Here is a 7580-nt window from a genome sequence, read left to right on the forward strand (position 1 = left end):
CTGACTCAACGCTGTTTTTATTACTTAAGACTAGAAGAAGGTAGATATGTGTATCCTGACTCAACGCTGTTTTTATTACTTAAGACTAGAAGAAGGTAGATATGTGTATCCTGACTCAACGCTTCTGTTCTTACATAAGACTAGAAGAAGGTAGATGTATGTATCCTGACTCAACGCTTCTATTCTTACATAAGACTAGAAGAAGGTAGACATGTGTATCCTGACTCAACGCTGTTTTTATTACATAAGACTAGAAGAAGGTAGATATATGTATCCTGACTCAACGCTTCTATTCTTACATAAGACTAGAAGAAGGTAGACATGTGTATCCTGACTCAACGCTGTTTTTATTACTTAAGACCTGTTTTGTGATATTTAACCACATTCTCATTTAAATAGTCGACAACAGTAAAGTTACAGTATTGTAACAAGGACACTTCAAATAATTGTTCTACATTAAGGAAAAACTTCAATTATTTGCCTGACTTGCACTAAAATAGTGGGTTACGAACTTTCAAACCACAACTAAGAGCAAGAACGTCTTTCTTCGTTCGTCCTCGGTGGCTCAGCGACAAGTCAGTGAGATTACATCGCTAATTATCGAGTTTCGATATCTGCGAAGGGCGGAGCACAGATAGCCCATTGTGTAGCTTTGTACGTTACAACAAACTAAGTTCTCGTTTTTTTGTTGTTTTTTTTTAATACTTTGTGAATAACCTTCAGATACAGTTACTTATTAGTGAGTGTACCATTGAACGAAACGTTTTCAATATTTAAGACTTTGGTACAGTGGACGTTACATACGAAATATTTAGATTAAGCTTTTACTACACCATCAGTATTTAAAACAAGAAAAAACACTGATCGTAAAATATTCTAAAAAATATGAAACTCGACACATAAGCTATTGATGAAATGTAAATGGTTCAAAGTGTGGCGTGATGTACGAGTGTTTACTGTTTATATCGGAATTTCTCGTATCCAACTCTGTATAAAATATTATAATTTTCTTATATAACGTTGAGGATTCTACCAGTTTTGTATATTTTTACGTTACTAGCATCTTTCTTAGCTTTTGTTCTTCCCGCTTTATGTTGTGTCTGAAACTCTCAGTTTTACGTGATCTCGTGCATAGTTATCATTGTTTGTTTACGTTAAATCCCGAAGAAACGACTATATATGTATGTATATAGTGTCAGAGTTAAAGTCGTCCATTTTCCTATCTCTTGCGAATCGCCAAGGCAACGCTTTTGTCTGTGCAACTATACATTCGTCATAATCAAAACAGCGCGCACCTGCACGACTTCGCAAAGGTTTAGATCCTTGCTGTTAGAAATTCCTGATCAATAATCTTACTCCAGACCGATCTAACAGCTAACGACCATACCTTCGGTGTGATGGAACATTTGTTGCTCGGTGGTTTTGTGTATAGATGGCGCTTGTTTCGTGGATGTCTAGGTCAACGTTAACTCCTAGAACTTCGGCCAGAGTGTTTCCTGTTTATCAAGATGTAAGGAACAGAGGAAACTGGTGTGTTTCATATTCTTTTTTGTCTACAGGCACGAGCAATTAGTAAGTTTTTTGTTGTTTTTTTCAAAGCTTTTCTCTCATTTTGGTCATATTTATTAGTTCTGTAACGAAATTGGTAACGCCTCCATTTTCAAGTATACTTCGTTTGCTGGCCAAGCGATCACTGGTAATCCGTAAATATCTGTCATTCGTTTTTTGTTGTTGTTGTTGTTGTTTAATGTTGAACTACACACACAGATACAATCATAGATGTATTAATGCGCATACTTGTAAACCATTCAAAGCGTATTAATCCGCATTTCGTTTGAAGTAATGAGCTTCGTGTGAAATTTATTCTTCATAAAATCTTATTGTCCATTCCCTTGGAGAATCAGGTTGGAACTAAGTGAAATATCACAGGAAACACATTAACTTGATAAAGTAGTATATTATTCATACTGTTGCTACATTATTTACTGATTGCGCTCGTTATAACACTTGAAATTTATCATCAACGAATATTTCACTGTTTAACGTTACACAGTAATATTATCGTGACTTAGAACGTCTGATTTGCACGTGCACGAAATGCTAAAATGTTAAAAATTCAAACAAATGTTTAAGATTAATACACTCAAAATATATGCACGATAAAAATGACTTTCCGTCTACCAAATACAAGAGGTTAAGTAGATACGAAAACAACAACAACAGTTTTAATATACGTTTTTTACTGGAACTTTAACGTTCGTTTTGTCAGTGCCGGATTTCCAGTTTTTATACTTTTATGTTTTGAGAGTTCAAACAAAGTTCTTAACACTCATTACCCGACTTTTCATTAAAGTTGTTGCTAGTATTTTGTACTAAATTATTATCTTTTAAACTAAAGTTGCCTGTAATCTACATTGATTACACAGGCCTGCGAATTTAAACTTAATAAAAGTTGTGTTAGTTTTAATAACGGATTTTCCATAATTCAGCTACGCAGATTTCGAAAATAATATCAATTTTTTTCTATCACGTAAGATTTTTTATAAATCGGGAAAAATAAAAAGCTTACTTAGATCAAATTATTATTTCTTTACAAATCCTTCTTTTAGTACAAAGTTAAGTAAAGAAGAATTTCTAAAAATAAAAAATATCAGTCTTACTGTGATTTTAATATTGCATGATTACACTTTGCCAGCACAGGACATTATATACTGTAGTAAGTTTATAAAGTTCTCACAAAGGAATTAAACTTAACAGATCTATGATATTGCTGAGCCAGTATCATCCTAGCTGATTTTGTATTCCATCTTTGTTGAATTTATGATTTCAAAACGACCACAGTTGACCATTTGATTTTACAAATAAACCAAATTTATGGATATTTTAGTAACTTAAAAGAAAATTGTAAAACTAAACTGAAATATAACTATTTAAATACAAAGTCACTTTCCACGTTTTATTTTTGTACTATATTATTCATGAATTTGACTGAAAACTCCATAAATTTGAAGTTATTACAAGAATTGCAACAAGAAACACATAATTGTTTCACGAGAGAAAAGAAATAATTTCATTATATCAAATTTGTAGTTGAGTGTATTTTTAAGCATAATTGTCGCCTATGAAATTTCTTTATATTTAAAGACCATATTTCTTTATAAAAACTATTAACTGTAGTTCGTACATTTATTTTCCCAGCTATCAGCATGGGTATATTAGGTCCACTAAAAAAATAGTTAACTCGTCTGAAAGAAAATGTAAACTTAAGGTGTCTGCGACTAGATAAAGCAAAGCGGAAGATTTCCTAGATGAGGATGACGTAATTATTCATTTATTTTACTAGTCTATCAGGGGCTAATGATGAACAGAGCTTCCCTATAAAAGAGAGCTTGCTCATAAACAAGCTGAGGCCAGTAATTAACCGCATACATAACTACTTTTGTTATAATATCACTTCGTCTTGTTGTTAACCCTAGCTAACTACTCTTGTTGTTATAATATCACTTCGTCTTGTTGTTAACCCTAGCTAACTACTTTTGTTGTTGTAGTATCGCTTCGTCTTCTTGCTAACCCTAGCTAATTACTCTTTGTTATAATATCACTTCGACTTGTTGTTAACCCTAGATAACTACTATTTTTGTTATAATATCACTTCGTTTTGTTGTTAACCCTAGCTAACTACTCTTGTTGTTATAATATCACTTCGTTTTGTTGTTAACCCTAGCTAACTACTCTTGTTGTTATAATATCACTTCGTTTTGTTGTTAACCCTAGCTAACTACTCTGTCACAGTATGTTCTACCTTTCTGAGACAGCAATAATGGAGCATGCCACCAATAATCAGATGTTCATGGAGTGTGAAGGTGAAATGAAACGTCAGAGAAGAAACGCATAGTGACAATAAACGTGAACACTACTACAATTTAAAATCATTTTTGTAATCTTTGACGTTCATCCTTCAGTCGTCACCGAAAGTTTTAAAATAAGATAAAAACAATTCAACACTACTTTACAGAATATGAAAGTGAAGAGTTGGAGATACTGTTTGATAGAATGAGAACTTGGAGACAAATCTTTACAGGATATTTCTTGAACGTTTGGGTATAATTCAATAATGCTTGACAAGATTTGACTTGAACGGTTGAGAACATTTCAATACTACTTGAGCTGACTGGTTTGAACACGAAGACTACTCTTTCACACGAACACATACGACACAAGAAGTTTCAGAATTGAGTTGTGTTTAGAACTACAAGTAGGCAGGCGCGGACTGGCCTATGGAGACACCAGGAAAATTCCGGTGGGCCCCGTTGGAAAAGTATGTAGTTTTGTAACTTTTATTATGAACTTGTGGCCCCTTCTTGCTTTTTCCTGGTAACATTTTAGAGTCCAGTCTGCCCCTGACAGTAGGACTAGTTTCTTAGTTTGAAATTGAGAATAAGACTAAAAGAATAACACTTATGCATGTGTCACACTATTACCTCCACCACAATATACATAAAGCAACCTTATATCAGGCCAATGGTACTCAAAAGGTGTTTCTTTTCTATATTCCTCTGGTAACTATGCGCAAGACGGAAATTAGGAACTTAATTCCACTGACATCGATCCCTCAGTATGTATTGAGGGCGCCATATTTAATTCTACCCTCTATAAAGATGCAAATTCAAAAAGGCTTTTAACAAGTTGATAAAGAGCGTGCTGGTCCTCATGATTAAGCTCGAAACTAAGATAGAACAAAAAATTTTGAAACACAGATGTGTGTGAATAAAATGTTAATTATCATAAGACGGAAGTTTTGAAGTTAGAACGTGACATCCTAAATAATCTGGTGTGCGAGTTTTTCCAGAAAGAACATTGAAGTCTCCTTTTTTAAAAAAAATAACATGTGCATCCTTTTAACTCTACATCTTTTAATATTCTCGTTACACAAATATCCTTCCTTCGAAAGGACAATGACTTATCCTTCCAGACAAAATTCTACTCCGGCGATATTCTGCTGTTGAATCGTCTGGTCAGAATTTAACTAAAAACATTGATCGTTCCGGAAATGTCCAAAACTACGACGATTCTCCTTTGTATTAGAATAGACATCCCTATTATACAAAGTACACTTAAATCTCTGTATACTAATGATAACACGGTATTAACACGAATCTTTTTGACAGATTTTAAACTTCATTAAAGCAGTGCATTGCCTTTTAAAGCAAAGAACATTAACAAATTGGGAAGCCTATATATCATTTCATTCCAGAAATAGGTATAGATTACCTAAATAAATTTTACATATCTTTCTTATATCGAGCTTTAAATATTCCCAAACTCTGCGTTAAAACTGCAGGTGTTCCACAGGATAGAATAAGAACTAATACGTACGTCTGCGTTTTAACTTTAATGGAAGTCTATCCATTTGTTTAACAGTTATTCTGTGATCCATGGCTAGTTAGCCCTTTATGTCAGTTCTATGTGCTGGACAATAGCGCGAATTGGAGGGCACCGCGTATTCCCGTACCTCTTGTTCTAGAAATCCGCACGTGCAACCAGTGTTTGGACCCTGACAACAAAAACCTTTCCGTGCAAACCACTAACACCTCTGAAGGTTTATTACTTTAGAGTTTCGCTTGAACTGCCATATTTTTGTGTCATTCTTCCAAAGTAAGGTCCAGATGTTTCTACTAACCGAATTATCCTTTTTCTCTTTTACATCGCGGAATTTTTTACGATGCACGTGTGAGCTTGCAGCAACCATACGACTTAAGATAAGTTTTATGTTTCTGTTGAAATTACTGTAAATACATTTTTCGTGGTTATTTAATGTGTTCTCGAATTTGCAACGCCTTATGCATCCTTCATACGAACAAAGTACCTAATTTAGTTTCGTTTTGGGCGCAATTTGATATTTATCAAGGTAAAGAAAATAAATTATTCATGTTTTACTTGTAATTTTAGAAAGAACAATGTTTGGCTTTTTTTTACTTTAACTTTCTTTGAGCTGTTATTTTCTGCGTTTTTCGAATGCAACATAACATCAGTTCACACTCACAATTAATATAAAGTACAACTCACTAATATATCATAGAATAAAAAACGGTACGAGAATTGTTTGTTTGTAATTAAGCACAAAGCTACGTAATGGGCTATCTGTGCTCTTCCCACTACGCGTATCGAAATCCGGTTTCTAGAACTGAGGGTGAAGAATGTGCTGGTTTTCCTATCTTATTCATCATGTATTCATTATTATTATTATTAGGTATTTTACACTGCGGAACAGACGGATCTTTTATCTGTCATTTTACACGTAATTAATCATGCACACTTTCATTATATAAAATCTGGAAGTAATAATTCTAGAGTTGGTATTTCTTAGTTAACAGTAGCGAACAGATAAAATATCACTATGCGAGAAGCATAAGCGTCTAGTGATTGAAAAATATGATATTTATATATAAGGAAATTTCAACTAGTTTTCACTGTCCACTAAAATTTAAAAACGTTTACATTTATATCATAAAAGTAGTATAGATGGCACCACATGACTCCAACAATAGAAATTTACTATGATCTAATCATGTAGCACGTTTTAACGTCATTTGCTAAAATATTATTAACCAAATAGCCAGCGTCACGACGGCGGGGTAGTGCTAAGGGGCTGTGCCCTACCAGTGCCAACAAGGTGCCCCTCCCAATTCTGTTTATGCCTCCAACCTTAATAAACGTGTAATTCACAATACAAGTTGGTGAACTTTCCAGTACTTTTTGGTAATACTTTTTTTTTTATATATACAGAATGAGAGTATGCTTGCTTTAATATTTAGCCACGTATTTTCTATTTACAATGTCGAAAATGTTTGGTCACTAGCGGAGCCGTCCTTAGGCACTGCAAGGCTCTTAACGAGACACACAAGTGCGAGGCCTCTCATAGTATCGGTAATAAAAACAAAATGTAACGGAAACTGTACAACAGAACGATGTGTAACAACGTTAATGGGTCAACCGTACGGTTTGGGAGATTTCCAGTTTTGTCTTTAAGAATCTCTCATAAAATTATTTATGCATGCCCCCCATAGTGATGGGCCCTCTCTGCATCTGCCATGAGTAATCCTTATACCCCCCCCCCCTTTTAGAGTCGAACGTTCAGCAAATAGGGGCGTGGCTTGTGTGGAGTGCAAACTCAATATATATATATATATATGTATATATATTGTACCATAGTAACCTGTCAGATTTAAAATATCTACACAGTGGTTGTGTGTTTGACCTTGGACTTGTTGTCCTCCCCCCCTCTCCCATAATACGTGGTAGCCATTCTTGTAAGATTTTCATAATATATACGCATATCATGCTTCTGAAAAGAGAAACAATTTACAAAAAAATGTTTGTTTGTAATTAAGCACAAAGCTATACAATGGACTATCTATGCTCTGCCCACCACGTGTATCGAAACCCGGTTTTTAGCGTCATAAGCCTACAGATTCTCCGCTGTGCCACTGGGGTGGATGCTAAAAATTGAAATAAAACTTTTGATATTTCAGGTAATAGTACTTCTTACTAGAAAAATCGTCCTGTAGCTTTATGAAACA

Source organism: Limulus polyphemus, unplaced genomic scaffold (genome assembly GCF_000517525.1).
Source record: "Limulus polyphemus unplaced genomic scaffold, Limulus_polyphemus-2.1.2 Scaffold8393, whole genome shotgun sequence".
Lineage (NCBI taxonomy): Eukaryota > Metazoa > Arthropoda > Merostomata > Xiphosura > Limulidae > Limulus > Limulus polyphemus.